At 38.2% G+C, this 26584-nt stretch overlaps 2 long non-coding RNA genes across 2 annotated transcripts in view; both read left to right on the top strand.

The window, feature by feature from the left end:
* The first annotated feature begins 2539 nt into the window (after positions 1-2539).
* Positions 2540-6139, top strand: LOC143689870 (uncharacterized). The gene is made up of 3 exons (XR_013178945.1): positions 2540-2598; positions 5079-5110; positions 5867-6139. It is a non-coding gene; the product is annotated as an uncharacterized LOC143689870 (long non-coding RNA).
* A 9968-nt stretch (positions 6140-16107) lies between these two features.
* Positions 16108-26584, top strand: part of LOC143689869 (uncharacterized) — a 43205-nt gene continuing 32728 nt past the window's right edge. Inside the window, exons 1-2 of the long non-coding RNA XR_013178944.1 lie at positions 16108-16190; positions 18789-19021. This is a non-coding gene — a long non-coding RNA (uncharacterized LOC143689869). The remainder of the gene's footprint in view (positions 16191-18788; positions 19022-26584) is intronic.

Here is a 26584-nt window from a genome sequence, read left to right as displayed (position 1 = left end):
ATACTATATATCGAACTCCCCCCCCCCAAAAAAAAAATCTAAAGAAAGTTACTAGAGCTAATAAACAAGTACAGCAAAGTGTCAGGATAAAAGATCAAATCCCTCAAATCAGTAGTGTTTCTATACACTAGTGATGAGCAATCTGAGGTGGAAATCAAGAAAAAAAAATCCATTTAAAATGGCAACCAAAAGAATAAAATATTTAGGAATAAATTTAACTAAGGATACAAAAGGCCTATGCAAAGAAAACTACAAGAAATTGCTAAAGGGAATCATGGAAGACCTAAATTAATGGAAGGACATACCATGTTTGGATTGGAAAACTAAATATCATTGAGATGTCAATTCTACCTAAACTGATTTATAGTTTTAATGCAATATCAATTAAAGTCCCTAAAACTTACTTTGCAGAAATAGAAAAATGAATAACCAAATTTATTTTGAAGGATGGTGCCCCACTGTTAAAAATATCTTGAGAAGGATAAATGAAGTGTGAGGCCTCACACTACCTGACTTTAGAGAATATTTTGAACTTACAGTGGTCAAAACGACATGGAACTGGCATAAAGACAGATATACTGACCAATGGAATCGAATTGAGTGTTCAGAAATAGATCCTCTCATCTATGACAAATTAATCTTTGATAAGGTGATCAAGCCATCCCACCTGGGACAGAGCAGCCTTTTTAATAAATGGTATTTGGAGAATTGAATATCCATATGCAAAAGAATGAAGGAGGATCCATATTTCATAACATACACAAAAATTAACTCAAAATGGATCAAAGATGTAAACGTTAGAGCTAAGACCATAAAACTTTTAGAAGACAATGTAGGGAAATAGCTTATAAATTTTGTAATAAGAGGCAGTTTCCTAGACCTTATACCCAAAGCACAGGTATTGGAAAAATAAATAGATAAATGAGATCTCCTCAAAATTAAGCACTTTCATTCATCACAGAACTTTGTCAGAAAAGTAGAAAGGCAGCCTATGTAATGGGAGACAATATTTGGAAACCACATATCAGAAAAGGGCTTAGTATCCAGAATATATAAAGAGATTCTTCAAAACCACAACAAAAAGACAAACAACACAATTAAAAATACACAAAAGACTTTAACAGACACTTCTCAGAGGAGGAAATATGTGTGGAAAGATGCTAGAGGATGTGGAGAAAGAGACACACTTATCCACTGTTGGTGGGAATGTCAAATGGTACAACTACTGTGAAAGACAGTTTGGCATTTCCTCAGGAAGCTAAGAATAGAATTGCCATGTGATCCAGCAATCCCATTACTAGGTATTCAGAGGGATTCAGAGGAACTGAAGGCAAGGGCACAAACAGACATTTGCACACTAATGTTTATAGCAGCATTCTTTACAATTACCAAGAGATGGAAACATTCCAAATGTCCATCAACGGACAAGTGGGTAAACAAGCTGTGGTATACATATGATGGAATATTATGCAGCTGTTAAAGGCAGAATGAAGTCATAAAGCATGTAACAGCATGGATGAACCTTGATGCCATTATGCTGAGTGAAATTAGCCAGAAACAAATGGACAAATACTGTATGGTCTCACTGATATGAACTAACATTAATGAATGAACTTGGAGAATTTCAGTTAAGAACACAAGTTATCAGGAGATAGAAATAGGGTAGAGATTGGGCATTTGGTATTGAAGGAATACAGATTGTGCAACAGGACTGATTGTAAAAATTCAGAAATGGATAGCACAATACTACCTAATTGTAGCACAATAATGTAAAATGAAGCTGAATGTGAGTATGATTGAGGGAAAAGGACTAGGGGGCTTGTATGAAACCTGAAGGAAAGATAGAAGATAAATACAGACGGTTATAACTTAGGAATGCCTAGAGTAGACAATGATGGTGATTAAATGTACAAATATAAAAATGTTTTTATAAGAGGGAAAACAAACGAATGTCAACATTGCAAGGTATTGAAAATAGATGGTATATGGGGAAAATGTACAGTCAATGCAAGCTAGAATCCATAGTCAACAGCAACAGTGTAGTATGCTTCCACTGAATGTAATAAACACATTATGCCAAAAGTAAATGTCAACAGGAGGGAGGCATGGGCGAGAGGGGTATGAATTCTTTGTGGAGGAAAAGGAAATGTCTTCATATAGATTATTGCAGTAAAGGCATCTCTATTTACTTAGGTTGGATTGTATGATATATGAATAAAACTGTTAAAAAATGAACAGAGAGGAACATGTGCTAGAGAAAATGCAGAAAAAGAGATATACCGATTTACTGTTGGTAGGGAAACTGAGAGGTACAGCCCCTTTGAAGGGCAGTGTGGTGGTTCTACAGGAGACTAAGGGTGGGGTTGCCATATAATCCTGCAACCCCACTGCTCAGTATATACTTAGAGAAACTGAGTGTAGGAGCAGGAATGGACATCTGCATACTGCTGTTTATGGCACAGTGTTTGTGATTCACAGTGGATAAAGGTGGCCTAAGGGTACAACAGCTGAGAGAAGGAAGGGAGAACTGTGGTGTAGACATACAATGAGGTACTGAGCAACCTCAAGAAGGAATGAAGTTGTGAGGCATGCAACTAAGTGAGTGAACTTTAAGGACAGTATATTGAATGAAATGGCAGAAACAAAGTGACAAATACCATGCCTCCCTCATATGGACTAACTATAATATACAAACTCAGTGAATTGAAGTTGGGAGCATGGGTTATCAAATTGGGATCAATTGTAAAGGGCCCTAGATTGTAAGGTCTTACAACAGTCATATATATGCAGGAGTTGTAACTGTCACTTCTAAATTCTGAGATACCGAGCTGTTTGTATGTAACCTGGTTAGTCTCAGAAACTTTGAGTATTTATGAGACACCTGAGACTGAGAGCTAGAGCTCTGAAGCTATGGCAGTCAGCATTACCCCATATAGGATCTATTTTAAAAAGTTGAAAAAGTGATCAGACTTCAACTAGAGATATGAATGAAGCTGATCTGTATAGGACTAAAGTAAAACAGAATACAGGGTGAAGAATGATATGGTCTACATATTAAAACGTCAAAAGTAGAAATGTTTATTTGGTGCAAAATTTATATTTTGGATAGTGTATCACCTAATTTAACTTGTAAGATCGGTTTAGTTGAACACTATAAGTACACGGAATCGTGAACAAGGCAAAAGATCTTGTTGGTTTGTACAGGTTTGTGTGATGCCCCAATATATCCCTGAATAATTTGGACAGTGAATAAAAATATACTTATAAATACTCCTCCTCCTGGGGAAAAAGGAAGAAATATTCCACTTCCCCATTCGGGGAATTCCTCATATTCTTCCAAACAGTGGGGATAGCCAAATCAATAGGCTGAGCCCTCAATATTGTGGTTCACCCCTATGAAACTTAATTCCTGCAAAGGATAAGCTAAGCCTATTGATAATTATGCCTAAGCATTCCTCCCAGAGAACCTCTTTTATTGCTTAGATGTGGCCACTCTAAGCCAACTTGGCAGGTGAAGTCATGTCTACATGACTCCCAGGGCTGTAAATTTCCCTGGCAACATGGAACAGAACTCCTGGGATGAGCTGGGACCTAGCATCATAGGATTGAGAAAGCCTTCTTGACCAAAAGGGGGGAGAGAGAAGTGAGACGAAATGGTTTCAGTGGCTGAGAGATTTCAAACAGTCAAGAGGTTATCCTGGAGGTTATTCTTATGCATTATATAGAAATCCCTTTTCAGTTTATGGTGTATTGAAGTGGCTGGAGGAAGTACCTGAAACTGTTGAGCTGTGTTCTAGTAGCCTTGATTCTTGAAGATGCTTGTATAACAATATAAATTTTATAGTATGACTGTGTGATTATGAAAACCTTGTGTCTGATGCTCCTTTTCTCTACTATATAGACAGACATGTAAAACATTTTGCATAATAAATAAATAATAGGAGGGATAAGACATAAGATAAATTGGGTAGATTGAAATACTAATGGTCAATGAGAGGGAAGAGTAAGGAGAATGGGATGTATGAGTTTTTTATTTCTTTTCATTCCTTTTTCTAGAGTCATGCAAATGTTCTGAAAATGATCATTGTGATGAATATGCAATTATGTGATGATGTTGTGAGCCATTGATTGTATATCATGTATGGACTGTATATGTGTGAAGATTTTTAAATAAAGATATTAAAAAAATAAAATAAATAATATAAAGCTTTCGATAATCTGGTAGTACAGTGTGCTTGCTAAAAATGTGGGATTTAAAACCAAAAGGACCTGACTTTCAGTTATGCTCATTACTTGTTGTGAGGTCTTAGACAAAGCAGTTAGCATTCCTGTGCCCCAGTTTCCTCTTTTGATAATATTGAGGAAGACAGACTCTAATATTGGCCCCAATTATTATCACTTCTGGTATACCCTTTCATAATCCTCTCCTCTTAAATGTGGGCAGTACCTGTTCTTCCATACAAGCAAATAGAATACAGCAAAGGTGCTGGTTGTCATGTTTATGATAACATTGTGTAAGGTTGCAACATGAGTTTGCTAAGAGACTTTATCCCTTGCCCACTTTGGGAAGACAAACAGCCATGTGGGGAAGGCCAGTATGGCAGGGAACCAAGGGTAATCCCCAGTCAACAGCCACAGGAAACTGAGGACTCCAGTTCGGTATGCTACAAGGAACTGAATGCTGCCCACAACCACATGGGCTTGGAAACAGAACCTTCCCCATTCAAGCCTAAGGAGAAACTGTAATGCCAGACAAAATTTAATTGCAGCCTTCTGAGACTCTGCAGCAGAGAATCCAGTTAAGCCAAGCCTAGATTCCTGACCCTCAGAAAATGGTAAATAAAATATGTGTTGCTTCAAGTCACAGTGTTCATGGTAATATTGTTACATAGCAATATATAAATAATACAAGTACAGATAATTAATTCTCATGTGGCATCCATGTGCTTCTCTCAATTTCTCAGTCTCTCACTATAAAGTTGGACATATGTGTTTCTTGCTAGTGATAGAGATTGTAAACAAATAGGAACTTGACTATCCTTTCCATATTTCTTTTCTTCTGTTGTGGTGATATGGAGGCTACATGTTCTGGATGTCATGGCTACAAAATGTAAGTAGCTTGCCTGATCTACATTGGACCTTCGAAGATGGAAAATGGACCTTTATTGTGTTAAGCCAATAAATTTCAGGGTTTGTATGTTAACCCTTCACTAATTACCCTGACTAGCAAAAATGACCCAACAAGGGTCATTACAAGGATTAACCAAGATAATCTACAACAAGCGAATAGCACAGGGCATACAAATTAACACTTAATAAATTATTTATACCTCTTTAACTTCATCCTGTCTTGTATGCACATTAACCAAGATAACCTAAGAAAGCAAATTACACAGAGTGTCCAAATTAACACTCAATAAATTATTTATATCTCTTTAACTTTATCCTGTCTTATACATACATGCCTGCTCTTCTGAACTATTTTCAGTTCTGCATACACCCTGTTCTATCTCAAGTCTTTACACTTTTCCCTCTGTCTGGAATGTCCTTCTCTGGCTCACGCATCCTTCTAAACTTGACTAAGATAACACCTTTTCTGGATTAGGTGTATTCCCCTTTTCTTTCCATAGCCAAATGTTCGTTCCTCCTCCAGACTAACCCCCTATACTTAGCTCTCTCTAGAAAGAGAATGAGCACATTTCAGGCACTTGACAGATGTCCATCTCAGGAAGGCAGTCATTTCTTTTAATCCCTATTCAGTATTGCAGGTTGGAATCTTGATTAGATTATCTCCATAGAGATATGACATACCCAATTGTGTGTTTTAACCTTTGATTAGAGGGCATTGTGACTCCATCCATTCCAGGTGAGTCTTGATGAGTTTACTGGAATGCTTTAGAAGAGGAAGCATTTTGAAGAGAGCCATGAGAGCCACAGAGCCACGCAGCCAGAGACCTTTGGAGATGAAGAAGGAATACACTTCATGAAACAAGAAACCTGGAAAGAAAGCTAGTAGACATCACCATGTTCGCCATAAGCCTTTCCAGTTGAGAGAGAAACCCTGAACTTCATCAGCCTTTATTGACTGAAGGAAACCTCTTTTTGGTGCCTTAATTTGGACATTTTTATAGACTTGCTTTAATTTGGACATTTTCACGGCCTTAGAACTGTGAGCTTGCAACTTAATAAATTCCCCTTTTTGAAAAACCATTCTGTTTCTGGTATATTACATTCTGGCAGTTTGCAAACTAGAACACAATGTTAGACTTATGCATATCTAGACTAACTTCATTTATTAAAAATTTCAATAAATTCAGGGTTTTCTCTTGAAAAACCCCAGGCACTCTTCTTAGGGCACTATTCATTCGGTTTAAGAATATTAGTTTCCAATTATTTTCTATTGCTCTCTGCTTAGGGCTCAGGCCTGGTACTGATTTTAATCTTCCTGTCAAATTTTCACTTCCTAACCCTATCATCATGTCTGAATTTTGTCTTTATCCATAAAGTTCAGGATTTACACAGAGTGCTCTAGAAAGGATCCAGTCATTACAGCAAAACCACATGAGGGGAATGGAAGGTTCTGTGGTCTCTACTGTGTGTGTTTTTCTTATTCTTGAACTTGATGGTGTTCCCTTAGTAACTACTTTTCTCTAGTGTCACAGCGTCTATCCATCATATTTTTGTACACTCTTACACCTTCTCTATGTGACTTCCCAGGTTCAAGGTCTATTTGTCAAAAAGGAAGCTAACGTTGCCTCTGCATTTTCTCTACTTGAGATATGTATTTTAAAATTCTAAACTTTAATGTGCTATTTCCATAATAATTGCTCTTCGTAATATTAAGCAGAGTGTTCTGAACCATTGCTTTAAAAATTCAAATATACTGAGCTAAGCAGTTTCTCTGTGTCTCAATTTTGTACCTTTAAATCCCAGGCATAAAAGAAACTGCTAATCTCTATGTATAGCCCAGTGTTGTCAGGAACTTGAATGAGAAAGCTTGTAAATGAACCTTATGATCTTATAAATGTGTTTGCAACAGATTCACAGGTAAAAGATAAGATAGTTATTCTGATTTTTTGATGTATTTCATTTCATTCTTGTGTGTAGAAGTATTTTCCTCCCTAAGATGCATTCATTATCTCAGACACACCATTCACAATTCACATCAGCTATACATTTGTAACAGATTACTCTGTAGACATGTCATGGTCAGTGACCTGGGAAGAGAGAAGGTAACACTTACTTAGCCGATTGTTCTCTCCATATGATAAATGATCCCCCAGGTATCAGTAATGAGCTGCAATGTGTTGAAAAACACCTATATTATGCACCAGGAGCAGGAGCTTGATAGTGGTGGTAGGATATTACCTGTAATCATATTACTGAAACTAAGTACTTACCTTTAAAAAATATGCTCCATGTTTGCACAGCCAGAGAAAGTAGCAGAGTTAGAAAGAGCACCCAGCATTAGTCATCCCAAAGCCGATTTCTTTTCACACAGTTTAGTATTTTTATTCACTATATTTTTCTATAATCATTAATGAACTTCATTTATCTGGGTCTTAAAAATAACTTTCCAAGTTATTTTTTATTGTACTGCTCCTGAGTTCCAGCCACATAGACATCAAGTAGTGATAGCTCTTTTGTGGTTTTGCTGAGGAAGCCACAGGTCAATTGTTCACTAATCTTCAGGGTGCAAAGCTGGGGACCACCCTCAGCTCCTACATACTTCCCTCTGGTCCATGTACATGGGCTTTTACATCTCAGAATCAGCTAGGACACAGTGAATCCTTCTCGTGCTTCCCGTCTCTCTGACTTTCCTTTCTACCCCATCCCATTTCTTCTGATTTCATCTTCTTCTCTCGTCCAGAGACAGCGATCTGCTTTTAACGGCAGAAGTTTCTTTTGGTGGGCTGTTCTAAATTTACGCAAGTAAGTAGGGAGTATTAGCAGATACACTTGACTAGCAGATCCAAGCCATATTCACTAAGATCTGCTTTATGTTTTTATATGCTTTTTATATTTCTAGTAATATTTTGTTTCATTTACATTTTTATCTCCATCTGCCTGATTCCTATGTCTATCATGGGGTTGGTTCTGAATGCCAGTGGGGAAAAGAGTCGTTTATTGGTTTCCCTCAAATCCCAACACAAATAAAACATGAACAAGACTGATAGATTCTTCAGGATTTTTGGTGATTTTTGTTTGTTTCTTTGCTATGCCTTTTCTATTGTTGCCATAACAAATTACCATAATCTCAGTAGCTTAAAATCATAATTTTGCCACCTAAAATTTTTTTGTCTACTCCATGGATGTGAATATTTTGTCCTATGCCTTCTTCTAGAAGTTCTTTAGTTTTAGCTTTCACATTTAGATCTGTAATCAAATTTGGGTTAAGTTTGGGTGTGGTGTAGTAAGGTATGCTATGGTATGGTAAGGGAAGGTATGGTGAGATATGGTAATGATTAAGGTTTTTTTATTTTTCCTAATAGATATCCAGTTGTTCAAACACCATTGGTTGAAAAGACTGCTCTTTTCCCAGTGAATTACCCTGGGAAATTTTTCAATTATCAATTGACAAAATTGCAAAAGAGTTATATCAAGTATGCTACTCTTCATGTAAGAAAAAAAGGGAATATAAGAAAATATACATGTATTTGCTCATTTGAGCAAAAGAAGTATAAAAAGGACAAGCCAAAAACTTATCAGATTAGTTGCCTACAGGGTTCAGGAAAGAATAGGAAGCGGTGATGGTGGAATGAGAACAGGGCAGTAGGTATAAGGGGCAGAAATACTTTTCTGATGATAACTTTCTAGACTGCTCTGACTCCTAGGGCCATGGCAACATTTCACATACTCAGAGAATAAGTAGGCCATTAAAATCCAACCAGTAATATGGGGAAACTCAAAATGAAATGAAACAGTAACAAAACAAACCTAAGTGCATTATGAATGAAAAACATGATAACACTGAAGGGCATGGAAAAGGAAAATACTAACCTGCATTACCTGAGAAAATAAACCACTGTTTCCTTTAAAAATATGTCCCGCCTGATACATGTTACAAACTGGTACAGACTGAGAAGTATTTAGTTCTTAGGAGACCCCATTTTGCAATAAGGACGATATGATGGAAAAAAGAGAAACTAACATTTATTGCTTGAGTGCTACATGTCAAGCATTATCGTAAATGCCTTAGCATATAGCATAATAATAACCAACCTTTATTGTACACTTAAGATATGTCAGATAATGTGCTAGTTATTATAAGTAGTTACAGTATTTTCACTCTTCATAAAATATTTTGGGTAAATACTCTTATTTCTCTATTTTACAGAAAGGAAAATTGAAGTATAGAAAGTTTATGTAACTTGCCTGGGGTCATATAACTTTTAAGTGGTAGAGCTGAAATTTGAGCACACACAATCTGGTCACAAATTCTCAAGTATCTGAGCTCTTTTGAAAAAATATTTGTAGTGAGATATCTTCAGGTCCATTACTGTCCATCCAAAGTATACAATCACTGGCTCACAATATCATCACGTAGTTGTGTAATCATCACCATGATCATTTTAGAACATTTGCATCACTTCAGAAAAAGAAATAAAAAAGAAACAACCCATATATCCTATACCCTTTACCCCTCTCTCTCATTGATCACTAGTGTTGCAATCTACTCCATTTTTTTTTTACCACTTATCCTTCCTCTATTATTTATTTATTTTTGTGTCCTTATTTTTTTTACTCATATGGCCATACACTGAGGAAGGGAGCATCAGCCACAAGGTTTTCACAATCACATGGTCACATTGTAAAAGCCGTGTTGTTATACAATTGTCTTCAAGAATCAAGGCTACTGGAACACAGCTCAACAGTTTCAGAATACCTATGCTCTTAATTGCACAACATACTCTCTTCCCAAGATCTCATTTAATTGTTATAAATACCTTGCGAGTTATGATGTCCTGTTTTTAAACTGATAGTAAGAGTAAAACATGTATATTGTCCTTTCTACTTGTCAGGCAGTATTTTAAACCCCTTACAGGATAGAAGTCATTTCATCTTCAAACAATCCTATGAATTAGGTACTATTATTACTTTACAGTTAAAGAAATTGAAGTACATAGCAGTTAAGTAACTTTCCCAAGGTCACACAGCAAGGAAAGATTTGAACCCTAGCAGTCTAGGTCCAAAGGCCATGTCCTTAAACACTATTCTATGCCGCATCTCATCTCAGATGCTAAGAAACTTTGCCAATATCATACACTGAGAGGAGAGGAAGACTTGAGATAGTACCTGCATTCTGCCTGCAGTCTCTCTGCCCCCCTCCATTGCACCACCCTGCTGTACCCACCTGTACTTTATCTGTGCTTGTGTTGATCTCCATATAAACATATATGTTTGGTGATATATATGTTGGTGATATAAACAGTACACCCAGCTTTGATTTCAAGGGCTCCAATGCAAAAGGAATAAATGTTGGTGTAAAGTGCTCATTTTCAACATTATTGGAATAAATTCTGTTTTTCCTTAGCTCATTAGCTATGGGTTTAAATTTTCCAAACATAATTGCCCTTAAAAATTGGTTAAATCTGGAAGGGGTTGTGAGTCTTCAGCAGACTGGCAGTTGTTTGCAGACTGTTTGATTTTTAATGTATTTATAGAAGTTGTGTCTGTCACCAGGCCTCTGGGAACACTTGCACTATTTAAAATATAAATTTAAAAAATATGCTGACGTAATTGTCTGCCCTGAGGAATTTTCCTCTAATCACAGCCTTAATGCCAAAGTAAAAATTCCCACTTAGCTATCCCTCCCTGGGCAGAAGCTGGAGTATGCTGTTGAAAGTTTCCATATGCTTAAAAGTTTACAAGAAATGCTTTGTACCAACACGAAGTCATTTCAGACTAAGGTTCCCCATAGATGGTATGGGGAACCATCTCATCTTTCCTTCTCCTTCTGCTTTGCCCCCAGCCAGAAAAAGCACTTTCACTCGCGTCCCCCCCTGGAGGCATCTGAGGCTTTGCCATGGCATCCCCTTCTTGGATGTCTTTGGTGCTCCTTCATACTCACCCCTTAGACTATAGACCTTCAAGATCTGGATCCACCCAGTTCCTAGTAACTTCTTGTTTATGCCCCTCCTCATAGAACTGTGTGCTCTCCACACTCACCTCTGCTCTGGCCCCAACCACCATTTACTTCCTGTTGCTGCCTGGGATTCACCATCCCAGTGCTGCTGCTCCCAGGTTGGCCATCCCATGAAGACATTGCTGAGCCCCCACCCACTCCCACCCCCATCAGATGTAGATCAGTTCTGCTTCATGAGACCAATTGTGCCTCGTCTGCACTCCAGAGAATCCTTTTGATAGAGACAGCACTGTATTGATGCACATGGTTTATATCCCCTGGTAACCCACAAGGTGTATGAAGGCAAAGATTCCAAGCTAGCAGAGGTCACATGCCTAGACCCCTGCCTGGAAGGCACACAAAAGGTTCTCACCTCTTCTGTGATAATTTTCACTTCTTTCTCCTTCATTAAAAAAAAAAAAATTACACTAAATGTCTGGATTTTAGTAGATGCTCAATTAATATTTTAGATAATAAAAGTAGTGTGCAGAAATTACTAGAGGGATATATTGAAGCAGTTAGGTTAAAAAAATTTCTAGAAGTACTTTTCTCAATACAGTAGCAGATCAGTCCTGTTAAATGCAAGTCAGGGCAGGCAGTGGTAGTGCAGTGGAAGAGTTCTCGCTTGCCATGCCCCTTCCATGCTTCTTTTTAACCCAAAGCGCTTATTTCCCTCTAATATACTATATAATTTATTTATATGTTTTTTTGACCCTGTCCTCTTCCAATACTATGAAATCACTTTGAAAGCAGTGACTCCCCCACCCCTACCCCCAATTTATTCTATTTTGAATCCCAGGCTTAGAGCAGTACCTGGCATGCAGCAGTTCACCCATAAATGTGTATTTATTGCATGCATGAATGAAGGCAATAAATTAAATACCAATTTCCTCTAGCTCTCTAAGAGATCCCCCATCTCATTCACAGACTTCTTTGTTTGACTACTGCTGTCTCCCAATCATACTTACTAATGCAAAGCATTTGCATTGCATTAAATAAATATTTTTCTCTTCTCTTGTCTGTAAACGTTGTTGCTCGATTCTATTGTTAAAGTAATAACTGCTGAAATAGAAGACTGGACAGACTAACATTACAGGAAAAGCCAATAAATTCAAAGTCTGTAAGTATGTAAAGCAAAATATAATGTATAGTATAAACATACTTTTATTCATTAATTCTTTCAAAAAATGTATTTACTGAGTGCCCATCAGTTCCACAAGCTTGGGCCACAGTGGTGAATGAAATAAATCTCTGTCCACTTGGAGGTACATCCACAGACAGTCAATTAACATGGGGTTCAGGTTGAGATAAATGGAAATAAAACTAGAGTGACATAAGAAGATAGAGAGGGATGGGAGACTCCTTTATAAAGGATGATCAGGAAAGGAGGAGGAATAAGAATTTGAACAGACACCTGAGTGAACTGAAGGAGAAAGTCATGTGACAGTAAGGGCAGAACTTTTTTTGTTTGTTTTTAAAGAAATAACAAACACAAAGTGCCTGGGACAGGAATGAGCTTGATGTGTGTGATGGTTTGAAGCTTTATGGATCCCATAAGATCATGTTCTGAAAGCTAACCCTTTCCTGTGATTGTAGACCTGTTATGGGTCGGGAACTTTTGATTAGGTTATTTCAGTTAAGATGTGCTGCTAGTGGGTCTTCATTCTCTTACTGGAGTCCTTCGTAAGAGGATGAAATTCAGAGAAAGGAACAGAGGGAAAGAAACAGGACACAGAGAGAAAGTCACAGAAGCTGAGGGAGAAAGCCACAGAAACAGAGAAGAAGCCAGAAGCTGGAAGCAACAAAACCTGGAAGAGAAGGGAGAAACCAGCAAATGCCCCCGTATGCCTGGCCATCTGATACAGGAGCTCAGGTTCACCAGCAGCCTGTCTTCAGGAAGAAGGTATCATCTTGATGATGTGGGCATTTTCAGGGTCTCAGAACTGTAAGCTTATAAACAAATAAATTCCCACTGTTAAAAAAGCCAGCCCATTTCTGCTATCTTGAATTTCAGCAGCTTTACCAAACTAAAACAATGTGTTTTCCAACTTTCTCATTTAGTACTATGAATAGTTTTGTGAGGAAGGCCCTAAAAATTAAGTTAATCTATCCATCTTCAGGGGTAGAAACAAGAAAGGACGATGGAAATAAAAGCAAGTTGCAGTCCCTTGTCTTTAAAATAGATATATTCAGTGCCTTTCAAGGTGTAGTTCATGATTTTACAGTAGCAGGAACACTTGGGAGCTTGTTCAAATGGACATTCTTGGGTCTCAACCCAGACTTACTGAGTCAGAAATTCTGGGGCTAGAGCATAGAAAGCTTTCTAAGCAAATCTTTCAAGTGGTTCTGATGCACATTAAGTTTGAAAAGCAAAGGACTGGATTACCTCTAATATCTAACTTTCAATAATTTTATTAAAGTAAAGCAACGAGAAAGAATTAGATGAAGGCAGCCTCCATGCTGGGATGACAAAAAGGAAACTTTGGAAAGTACAACAGATTCAATTCCCCTCCACCATTTCTCCACCCCTCCTAAGAAGCATTCTTTAAATCATTTACAGCCAGGGCGCTTCCAGTGGTATTCTTTCAGAAACCCTTTCTAAAGTGCACAAACTATGCAAAGACACACAAATGCCTATAAGCAGCTAAAGAAAAATTTAAAAATTAAAGAATGTGTATCTGCAGAATTAGGTGGCCTGTCTGATAACCAAAGCATACAACTTTACATTTCGTGTCATAGAACTTTTGTTTTTTATTAGTATTTTTAAATTTGGGTCCATGTTATTTCAGGGATATGATGAGCTCCCTGAAATTGCATGCAAAACTTTTTGTGTGTACCTTCTTTTTTCAAAGCAAAGGGTCATATTTTTCATAAAATAGTCAAAGAAATCTATGACTCAAAAAAAAAAAGAACCACCTTATATAAAGGGTGGGTACCAAAATCTGACCAAATGTTAAGTACAACTTGAAAGCTAAAAAGGTTGGATTTCTTATCCTGCAGCTTCCCCAGCCTAAATTCAAACATGGAAAAGAATTAGCTTTCAGGGTGGCACTGTTCTGTGTATATACAATATGCTCTTTTAGAACTTACAACCTCATAAATAGCATTTCACGCTTGTCAGTATTGTTTTGGCTTAAAAGAATGGTGTTGGAAAATGTTCTGGCCCCATTCCAGACCCATCATCTTGCTTTCATGGTCTCTGCTAATGACAACAGCTTTAGAATCTATCTAAAAAATGTAGATCACACACAAAAAAAGTATGTTAGTTTGGTGTAAATTCTCTTCTCTCTGTTTTCTTCATGTAGAAAAATCTTTGCTTTCTTTTATTTCACTCATCTCTCTGTCCTTATTCTGTTTTTGGTGTGACTGTGCTTTCACCCTAAAAAAAACAATGTTATAAGCAGTCGATGCTGCAGTACAGTCATTTAAAGACTCTGTTTTAGATCACACATTTAGGCAACCAGGAGAAGGAGTATATTGGGAAAGAAGCGATAACCTTTTAGGGAGATGATCTACACTGTTTGAAGGCAGAGCCAGTTGTCTTTCATTTGTTGTCTTAACTGGGCATATTTCATGCCTTACTCTTGGGTCAGCTTCTTCCTGATAGCTGGAAAGAGAGGCAAGGTCAGGCTACCTTGTTTAATGGAGTTTTATGGTGAGAAAATAAGAAAAGAGCAGGAAAAAATCTAAACTCCTGCACACATAGAGATCCAGAACCTCATTTATTGTTGTTTAAATGCAACAGCAGATCTAATAGTCAGTCCAACGACCACTCCAGGGATAAGCCAATGTCAAGTATGGATGTCCACTGTAACTCTGTTTCAGCTCTTGGGTATCTGGTCCCCTCTTCTGCTTTGTCTTTTTACTGGGCTACCCATACCTGGTTTTCCAATCTTCTCTCAAAGGCATGACTTCTATTTACTTCCTTTACTCCTTGTATCTCTATATTGTCCTTGCTCTACTAGAAAGCTTTACTTTTGATGGTCTGCAATTCAGGCATACCAGGAAAGAGGATCTGATTGGCTTGACTTGTCTCTCTTTTGGATAGGGTGTCCCTATTGGGCAGAAATCTAGAAACAAGTATTTGGATGGTCAGCCATTGGGTGAGGAGCCCCGTTCCTGGATGAATGAGTGTGGTTACCTTACCAGGAATATGTGATAAAATCACCTGTGAATATTTTTACATTTCTCAGAAAGGAGTTATGAGTGTATCAACCCTCTTCAAAATGGAACTATATGTATGGCAGGCTGTGATGAACAAAATAATGCCCCCAAAGGTGTCTACAACCTAATCTCTGGAACCATGTATATATTACGGAAAAGCAGACTTTGTGAATGTGGTTAGGTTAAGGACTTGAGATGGAGAAATTATTTTGGATTATCTGGGTGAGCCCAATGTAATCACCAAGGACCTTAAAAGACAGAAGAGGGAAACAATAGTTGAGAGAGAGAGAGATTTATTTGAAGATGTTATTCTGCTGGTTTTGCACTTGGAGGAAGGAGCAATGAGCCAAGGAATGCAGGTGGCTTCTAAAGGGCAAGGGAACAGGATTCTTCCCTAGAGTCTCCAAAAGGAATGCATCTTGTCAACACTTTGATTTCAGCCCAAAGAGAACTATGTTGGCCCTCTGACTTCCAGAATAATAAGATAATAAATTTATGTTGCTTGAAGTCACTAAATTTGTGGCAGTTTGTTACAGTAGCAATTAGAAACTAATACTCAAAACATGGTCTCTAGGAAATGCTCCTGTTTATAAGAAAAGCTTTAGAGGGAATTAATTATAGACCAATGAGTCTTCATTCCATACTGGGCATCACCTATCTGCCCTTTCCTGCCTTATTATAAAGACACAGTGGTCAAAACAGCATGGTATATATATATGTGTGTGTGTGTGTGTATTATATCTATATCAATCTACATAATATGTAGATGTACTTATGTATGTGTCTATGTACCAGCAGGGAAGCTGTTTGAAACTAGAAGCTGAAGGAGCAGCAGCTGCCAGCAGTGTGCCTTCCCAGCCAACAGAGGTGTTCCAGACCCACTGGGCTTTCTTAAGTCAAGGTATCTTTCCCTGGATGTCTTATTTTAGACATTTTTATGGCCTTAGAACTGTAAACTTATGACTTAACAAATTCACTTTTTAAAACGCTGTTCCATTTCTGGTATATTGCATTCCAGTAGCATTTAACAAACTAATACACCCTCTCTGTCTGGATTTATGCAACAGCCTATTAACTGGATGTTCTGGTTTGCTAGCTGCCGGAATGCAACACACCAGAGACGGATTGGCTTTTAATAAAAGGGGATTTATTTTGTTGGTTCTTCAGAGGAAAGGCAGCTAACTTTCCACTGAGGTTCTTTTTTACGTGGAAGGCACAGGATGGTCTCTGCTGGTCTTCTCTCCAGGCCCCTGGGTTCCAACAACTTTCCCCGGGGTGACTTCTTTCTGCATCTCCAAAGGCCTGGGCTGAGCTGCAAGTACTGAGATGAGGAATGCCGAGCTGCTTAGCTGTGCTATGTTGCGATCTCTCATTTAAGCACCAGCCAATTAAGTCAAACGTCACTCATTGCAGCAGACACGCCTCCTAGCTGACTGCAGATGTAATTAGCAACAGATGAGGTTCACGTACCATTGTCTTATGTCCGCAGCAACAAGACTAGGTATGCTCACCTGGCCAAGTTGGCAACTGAATCTAACTAACACACTGGACTTCCAGCTTTCTCCCTTGCCTCTCTTCACTCTGTTCTCTGCCCAGGAGCCAAGAAGGTACTATCATATTGTAAGTCGGATAAGATCATTCTTCCACTGGCTCCCCATTTCATGCAGGGTAAAAGCCAAACTCTTTGCAGTAGTCCACATGTCCCTATATAATCGGCTCTCCTCTGCTGCTTTCACTTCTTCACATCCTTCAGGTCTTGACTCAGATGCCTTCTCAGTGACTCATTCTATAATCATCCTTTCCTTCCCTATGCTTTAGCTTTTTTCACCACACTTGTCATGATCTAATATCCTCTATATGTGATTCTTCTATCGTAGGAATTTCTGACAGCACATTCAGTGCTTTGCTTACAAATTACAAAATAATGACTTTTCCTCCAAGGTGATAATGTAGGCCACTATGAATTCAAGGCTTAGCTGTGGAGTTCAGCTCTGCATTTCAGATCCTATTTGCCTTCTCATCCGGGTGCTATTGAGTATTACACAAACTGTACAGTGTATATGACAGCCTTGTACCATTGGTCATCTCTGTGACCCATTAGCATCTATGCTTCATGAGGCCATTGACACTTGATTTTTGTATACTTTGTTAACTGATATGGCCCCAGTAATTAGAACAGTGCCTACTAACATAGGAGCTCACTAAATGTTTTTTAAAACAATTGATATGTTTATAAATTTGCTAGTCTTCTGGCACTTAAAACCGAGAGTCCTCATAAACACAAGAAGTGCTCAAATATTTATGGTGAATAGCACTAGTAATATAAATTTCTGTCCCCATGGACAAAGCAGTTTATGTTTGGACACTTATGATTCTTTGAAAATTCTTTCTGATATTCAGCAGAAATCTATCTCCCTGAAAATTCCACTCATTATTTTACTTATGGGTTCAGCAACACAGAAGAAATTTAATTCTTCTAGCATCTGACAATATTGGAAGGCAGTGATTGTTAACCTAGCATCATCTCTTTTCCTGATTAAAACTTTCCAATTTCTTCAATTGTTTCTTGTACAATGTTACATGAAGAAATTTTTCTCTCCTTCTTAACCTCCCTTTGAATATATTCCTCCTTTTTTTTTTTTTAATGTCCCTCCAAAATCAGAACTGAATGCAATACTCTGGGTGGGATTTGACTATGCAGAGTAGAGCAGAACTATCATCTTTATCTTTAAGATAGACTACTTTTTTTTATGTAGCCTGATTGAATTAACAGGTTTTTTGAAAGTCAAATGATAATATTGATTTATGGGGAGCTTACTATTAATAAACTCTAAAAAGTCTTTGTCATGAGGGTTGTTGCTAAAACATACTATATCACTTACATGGACATTTGATGCTTTGGACCAAAATTGACTACACACAGATCCTTGTGCCTTTATAACTCTCTTTGTCCATTGTAGCTTTTTTCAGCTTCAGATTTTATAAGCATCTTTTGTTATCATCATATAAATCCCTCCCTCCTGACTGTTCTGACTACCTTCCCTTCATGTTCAGGTTCTGAGGTGGAAGAAACCTGAGCAGTTCCAACCTCACATTCTGGAATCTATGACAAGTCACTGTTATCTGGAATGGGTTCCTACCTTGTGTCCAAGATTCAATGCCCTCTATGTACCAGAAAAAAAAAAAAAAACTTTTTCCTGCATTGATTCTATTTCATCTCCCAGGAATTTGCCTCGAGCCTCAGTCTTTTCCTGCTTCTGTGTCTTTCTATGAGCTTTTGGGACATTGGAGGCTTTTTGCTGATCCCCCTTCTGATGAAAGCAGACCTAGTACCCAAAGGTAAACCATAAGACATCAGCATTTGCTTGCCAAGACTTCTTAACACTAGCCAGCCCCAGTGCCTCATAACTGTATTCTGCCTTCCTACTGGGATACTTGCTATTCCTTTTGAGAAACATATTCAAGCCATAATTATAAATTATTTTTCTCTTTTATGTAGAATATGCTAGGTGCATAAATGAGCAGAAAAGACAAAGAAGCCACAATTAGACAAGAAGGAGAAGAAGGATTGAGTAGAACCAAGAGAGAAAGTTTCAAAGAGAAAACTGTCAATTATGCCAAATGTTGCCGAAAGATCAGAGTTTGAACACCAAGAAAACAGTACCGTGTTTGGAAGAGTGTCTCTGATGTCTGCAGAGAGAAGTTTTCGATCCTTGTCTTCAACTAATTAAGGTACAATTATTGTACATCACATATATCTTCCCAGAGCTGTCACCTTTATTGGATTGAGTGGCTCTGAACTGTCCTTGGTGCACAGCTGCATTGCCATATCTCAGACCTTCACATACAGTTCTTCAATAGCAGAGAATGGGATAGAAACTAGAGGTTACCATTTGTACTGGCTACATACAGCTGATAGACTAAGTAGATTCCATTGTTTACAAGAGGGGGGGAAATTTCAAAGAGACTCTTAACCCTACTTCCATAGACCCAGGATGGCTGTGGAATTTTGAAAGTGATAAAGTGTCCTCATGACACTTCAGATCTACATACATTGGAAAAGGCAGAGCAGGAGCCTTTAATTGCATCAAAGGCTCTGGTCTCTCTGAGGTGCCTCTGGAAACAGCAGGTCTCAAGCTGAGTCATCAGGAGGGCTGAGTTGGAGAGAGATGGTAGTGGGCATTTGTCACTTTCCTGCTGTCCAACATGCATTCCCTTTTTCTGATAACAACTGACGGTCCTTTTAATAAAGCTGCTCTACCCTCATCTAGCCAAGGGTGGGCAAGTGACCCCAAAGGGAAAAAGAATTGCTGACATTCAGTCATTGCTGCTCCTAGGCCTGTCCTAGCTAATCCCCTTCCTAAAGATCCTTCTCTATATTCTCTGCTTATCCCTAGAACTACCCACTATCCTCTTAATTTCTTCCCCGTATGATAACCAGATTTTCTTCTGTTGCTTGCAAGTGTGGAACATTGAATGACATAAATGCCAACCCAAAGACAGGCCCAATTCCTCCTCCCATCCCTAATCCCAGCTTCCTTCTGACCTTCTCTCCCCTCCCCCTCCTTTCTTCCTCTGATGTAAGAACCCAAGAGGATTGTTTCTCCTCTGGCAATGGTTCTCCTCAAGCCACTACTCATCTCTTTTTTCACATTTTAGCTAAATCCAACGCAGAAAAGGGAAAGCGTAAAAATTATTTAAATGTAAAATGATCTGAATTTGTAATGAGACTAAATTAGACACACAGACAGGCTATCTACAAGGGTTGGTAATGAAATGAGACCAAGACCATATGAGACAAAAACAACATAATGTGTTCCAGAGAGAAATGTGGTGACAGATTTACTAGAAACCCCAGATATAGTGAACACTTTCTTCATTCTCACTGTTTTGGGCATCACAGACACAGCTGAACTCTGAACGTATGGTGGGATACATTACGTTACTTTCTTTATGTGTTATTGTCTGGCATTGTTTATGTTTACAATTGTATTTTTGGAAGACAGTATTAATTAGTATATTCAAGAACAATCATCTAACCCAAAATCTGATCGAGTTATAGTTTGCAATTGTGGTAGGTTCTGGGATATGCTGGCTTTAAGTCTAAACTCTACCCTAAATTTACTTGGTATCTTTGGATCACTAAGCATTCAGAGTACATACCCAAAATTTGCATGTTACATCTTCCCCAAAAATCTGTAAGCTTTGAGAAGACAAGAACCATAGTGTATTAAAAAGAGCACAGATCCAGACAGCTCTGAGTGTGAACCTTAGGCTCTACCTTTCACCACCTGTTATAACTCAAGCCAGTTACTTAACCATGGGACCCTCTGTTTCTTCATCAAGAAAATGAAGAGAACATCCCTTACATGAGTATCAAATAACTATATGTTAATGGCTATCCTTCTTCCTTCTATTTCTTTCTCACAGTGACTACTATAGGGTTCTGCATAAAGTAGACATTTACTAAATAGCAGGCATCATTTATTCAACAATATTTATTGCATATTATGTGCCAGAAACTTTGATTGGCACTGGAGACACGGTCATGGAGACACGGTCATGAAGACAGCAACTTTCTGGCAGCCTATTTTTCTATCATCAGAAAACATGATAGCTTTTGGTTCATGACTCGCATCACATACCATCCCTATCAGAAGGGACTGAATGAAACTTGTTATCTTTGGGCTTAGTTTCATAACATTCAAGGACACTGGTTGACCAAACTTGAATGAGATTTCCAACCTAGACTAATTAATGGGGGATAGGGACTTCATTGTTTTTACTGCAATAGTCCCAATTTGGTTTGTGCCCCAGAGCCACTCAGCAGTAGCTATGAGAGAGCAGATTCTGTGAGATAATGGTTCCTCCATTTGACCAATTCACTGGGTAAAGGGATGTTCTCAGAAGAAGGGCTGTGTATGAAGAGGATGCTATTCTGGGAAGAAACACAACATATGTCCAGCTTAGTATTTCTTAAAAATGGAATCTTTGCCTTGATCTTCTTCATGTTCATTCATGAAGTATCTAGTCCAGTGACACATGTACTTGTGGATTCATAAGTGCTTGTGGAATGGAAAAATATGGAAAAACTAGAGAATATTTAATTGTTAAATCATGTGGCATTGGCTATAACTGAAATACAAATTCTGAGAAAGGAAAAACAGCGTGGGATTTAGTGTGGTCATGGAGATAAGACTTGAGATGGACCTCCCAGGACAATTTAAGATTTGGCTAAGTGAGGGTGGCTTAAGCTTTGAGCATGGCTTGTGCGTTTACATGAGAAAGAAGGGGAGAAGCAATCAGGGTGCAGATAGGCCTTACTGGGACAGTGAAGGCATAGTGGATAAGGAAGATGAGGAAGCTACTAGAGCCAGAATAAGAGGAGTCTGTTCTTGACATCACAGTGAATAAGGAGCCATTAGAGCTCTTGAGCAATGGATAGGGGAGAGGAACATAAAAAGGACCTTAAGAAGATTAACAGTTGTAATGCCAAAAATGGGTTTCACTAATGGTGAAAGTGGTCACAGAAATAGAATCTGGAAATTTAACATTCAAGCCCTGAGACAAGACCCTGAAACTGTAGATAGAAATTAGTGATTTTGTTATAGATTGAATCTAGAAGATCTATTATTTTAGCAAAGGGAAATTCAAAGATTACTTCAAATTTTCTCGAATAATAGTGTTGCCACCAGAAGATATGGGATGGTGGGGAAGGGAGTCAGTTTGGTTTGGGGTGAAGAGAATAACAAGTTTTAATTTTGACATGTTGAATTGTAGGAGATGACAGAGCATTGGAATAGAGATGATCAGTAGACAGTTGGAAATACTACCCTGAGTTCTGGGTAAAAGCTGGAGGTTTAATTTTAGGAAGCCAAAATTATCAACATTTATTTAACAGAGATGTGTTGAGTCTGCTAAATGGAAAGGTCTGGACTAGGTTTCTGTCAATACAAAGAAGGATATAATCCCTGCCTTTTAGCTGCTTCCCTTCATTTGGGAGGATGTGAGAAGAAAACACATTGCTGTATAAATTGGCCTGTGATTGCTTTGTATTTCTCAATATTTTCTAACTGAAAAGTGAGATTATATGCTGAAGATAATTTAGAAAGTGTTCTTAGAAGATTGCAGGGTAGCAAAATTTGTATTCTCTGGTTGTCAAGGTAACTGAGCATGGCATTTCTTGGAGAATGCACTCAAGACTCAAGCTCAGGCTCCAATCACTTCTTAGTATTTCTATTATTTTTTACATCATGGCTCTAAGTATGCAACTTCTCTGATAAAGGCAGCTTCCATTTATTAAGCTCATAATTTTTGGTCCTAAACACTCTATGTCCATTATCTCTTTTAAATCTTGGAACAGGCCACACAAAGCAAGTCTCAAAGTGATGAGATACTAGGTTTAGATTGCACTCATTCATCATGAGTTCATTCATCCATTCATTCATCAAATATTTATTGGCATCTACTCCCTCCCAGCACACTAGGTCCTAGGCACAGACGTAGTCCCTGTTCTTACAGAGCTTCCAGTCTGAAGGGGAATGCTGAAATTAAAGTAATCAGTATGTTGCTTGTTATTATAGGACAGGGAGCTATGGAAATATATAACAGGGGGATTCTAATCTGGTAGGCGGAGAGCGCGTTGCTAAGAAGCAGATGACCTACAAGCTGAGAATTCACGGACAAGTGGTATTATCAGCTAAAAGGGGACAGAATAGTATTCCAAGAAAATAAATTGAAAAACATATGCATGCCTTGAAGTGAGAGGGGACTAAAGGAAATGAGAACAATTCTGTGGGTTTGGAAGGAACTATTAGAGAAAGCGAATGGGGCCAGATGAGCCAACAAGTTCCTGAGCCAGGTTTAACACTGGGCATGTTGGACTCCAATGCCTGCTCTTGGCATCTCTCCCTGAAGTCTCTTGAAGCTTGTGAAAAATCCAAATTAAACCGCAGCTTTCAGGGGATCTAAAAACTAGAAAGAAATTTCTAACTTTAGCATGACAGTGCAGTACCACTGCACAGGCCTATAGTTTTTGAATAGCGAGTATGGGCTTTGAATATTGCTAACCCTGGAAAATCAGGAGGTCTCAGAATCAACTATGCATTAAGGCTCAGAGAAATGAATTCCAGTGGATTGTAAGGAAATTCAGAGGGGAAAATGTCTGGTAGTTTCTCAAGTGGATCATTTGAAACAACTTGCTATCAATATTTACTGCATAATGACTATTTTGAGATTGAATTCCAGATATATTTTCTCTCTGGGAAAATTATTTTCATTCTTAGAAGTTGTCTTTTTGAGAACTGAGGCTATATAACAAAAGTAAGAGAATCATATTCAATCAGAGAGAAAGAGTTTGATAATGTTAATCTGACCCCTTTCATAAGCAATATTTTTACCTTAAAAGTATCACATAAAGGGTTTTTTGTATTATCATCAAAAAACAATTAAAATTTAGTTGATGATGGTATCTATACATTTTTAAGAGCAACATTTACATTGAAAATTATATCTTTGTTTTGCCTTTATGGTAAGTAAATAATTCTATAATTGCAGGTTTTCAAGGTACCCATGGGAAAGACAAGGAAAATTCAGTCATTAATCATATTGTGAAACTAGACATAGAGGAAAAAGAATTCAAACAAAACTCACTGGACCAAAAATAATCCACATTGGAAAGTACAGATTTACCTAGTCAGATGGGAGATTCAAATAATGTTTGTTTTTCTGCGTTGTAGCTTGACCTAAAATAGGTAGCAGTAGTGAACAGAATATTAAATGTTTCCTTTTTAGGACGAATAAATTGGAAATTAAAAGAATGTGCTACATATATTAATAGCACTTCTCCAAAAAGTCTTACATAATTTAGGGATTCAAGTTAAGGTGAGGTGAACATTCACATTGACACAGTTAAATATTTTGAGAATAAATAAAGACTTTTACCCTGAGGCTATATGTAATATACAAATAAAATGGTTGATGTGACCTAAAATCACTGATAATATAAAACATGAGATAAATGTATTCTTGAAAGATTTTCATCATCAAATAGCTCTAGAGATTTTATCTTTTTGATTACTAGAAGGGATTTCTAATTTAAAGTTTGGATTATATTAAAAACATCACAAATGTGGAAAAGCTTGAAAAAATTGAGGCTTGCTACAAATACATTTCCTTTGAAATTTCTCATACGTATTTAAGGTCCTAAAGGAATAATCCAACAAGACTTATTTCCTTTATGCTCACATCCAAAATGGGCCCATTGATTTATGAAACTATCGTTAATCTTTCTATGTCCCCGTTTCCCTTCATTTAGTCCTTCCCTAAATCCCTAGAATGTTTCCCAGGGAGAGTTTCCCAAATTCACCTCCTGTCAAGTTGCACAGCCCCAACCCTGGTCACTGTCACCAGGCCCACCCTGGAAGGCAGCCACAGTTCCTCTGTTCTCATCCTTTGCCAGTTTGTCCTATACAACGCTAGAACTAATTTTCCTCAGGTGGTTTTCCTCACACCATTTCCTGGCTCAAGAATCTACCAAGGGTCCCTTTGTTTTACTATATTATATAAATCCAAACTGCCTTCAGGGACCTCCATTATTCTTCTCTCTTTCCTCCTTCCCGTCCTCCCCACCTCTATCTCCCCCTCTTCCTCTCACTCTTCCTTCTCTTTCTTTTCACCAAGAATCAGTTCTCCAATGTAGATGGACTCTACCGTACCTTTCAATTAGCAAATATTTACTGAAGGATTGACAACACTTGTCTTTTGGAAAGGTGACTCTGACTACAGTGTGAAATTTACCCTGTCTGGATGTGGCGGAAGACCCCCGGTTGTCTGTGGGAGACTAGTGCAGGAACCCTGGCAGGGGATGGTGACAGCTTACAGAAGGGTCCTGGTAGAGGAGATGACATGAAATAAATGGTTTTACAGCTTATTTAGGGGATGTGCATCCCCATTCCTACCTGAGTATGACTTTCTGGACTTTGAGTAATTTTCCACAACTTTTACCCCCAAATTCACTATTTATTCTACCTCCCTAGCTGTGTAACTTGTAGAAAGAACTTAAGCCCTCCATGTCTCTGTTTCTTTATCTGTAAAGTGAAGATATTAATATTACCTATCTGATAGGATTGTTTTAAGGATTAAATGAGACATGCTTGAGATTCAACGCTTTGCCCAAAACTTTTGGGCAGGTTTTGGGCCCAAAACTTAAAGCCAGGTGAACTACGACTACTAGAAGTTGACAACCGAGTTGTCCTACCAATAGAACTCACAATAACTGTTAGCCACTGGACTACTGCTACTACAGATTCTACTAACTGCAGCTTTCCAGATGAACCCATAGCAATTCTGATTACTTTGTTTTTATGCCTTCAGCGATATTTACTCTATATTAGTTTTTATTAATTTATGTTCATTAAAGAGAATTAAATAACTTGGGAGCTGGACAAGATCTTAAGCGTCATCTTGTCTAATTCTTTTATGCTCAGAGATGGGAGGTAACTTGTTCAGGATCCAACAGTTAGGCAGTACTAGTTCCAGACCTAGAGCTGCGGTCCCTGCCTCTCAAGCCTTTTTCTGAGCATGCTTTTGATATCTGCTGAACTAAAATTTAAGCACCTTAAGGGCATGGCGCCTCCACTGCTGACTGGTCCCACGCTCAGCAGGAAGCCTCGCACTAAAATGCCTACTGCTGCACTGGAGACATGGAAGCAGAGGCTCATGCTTTAGGCAGCAAATTAGATTAAATTGATTTATAAACTAAACCATTTTAACTTCCTCCTTACCAAATAATGGGAGGATTAAAGCACCCTAAATGATTAGTACTTTATCTAATGACCATCTTACCAGGAGTTTGAAGCTCTTTTAAAATAATAATCTAACGCTCCCAGCACTGAACAATTCTTTGCACAGTTCTGAGGGCTGCAGTGATATTGCTAGGGTAGCTTTGAGTGTACCAAGGTGAGCACTTCCAAATATGCCCTTTTCGTTTATTGAGGCGTTAAGAAAGACTCAGGCTCATTGTCTTCTACATCTCACAGCCCTCCTATAAAATCAGTGTCATCCTAACCACCAAGGCATACTTTTCGTGGCGTGGGTCAAGAGGTGACCTTCTAACAGGCTTCACTCTCCAGGATCCTCCAACATGTCAGAATCGTTTCTTCTGGAGCTGTATTTGTTTTCTAAATCTTACATAATACGTTCTTCTTGCCTTTCGTGATCATACAAACTAAGCATTCCTCTTAAGTGGCCTAATTGGAATCTTGGAATGTTTGTTTTCTCTCTCACTGACCCTTA

Source organism: Tamandua tetradactyla, chromosome 7 (genome assembly GCF_023851605.1).
Source record: "Tamandua tetradactyla isolate mTamTet1 chromosome 7, mTamTet1.pri, whole genome shotgun sequence".
Taxonomy (NCBI): Eukaryota; Metazoa; Chordata; class Mammalia; order Pilosa; family Myrmecophagidae; genus Tamandua; species Tamandua tetradactyla.
The sequence above is the reverse complement of the archived record's forward strand: the minus strand, read 5'-3'. Positions and strand labels throughout refer to the sequence as shown.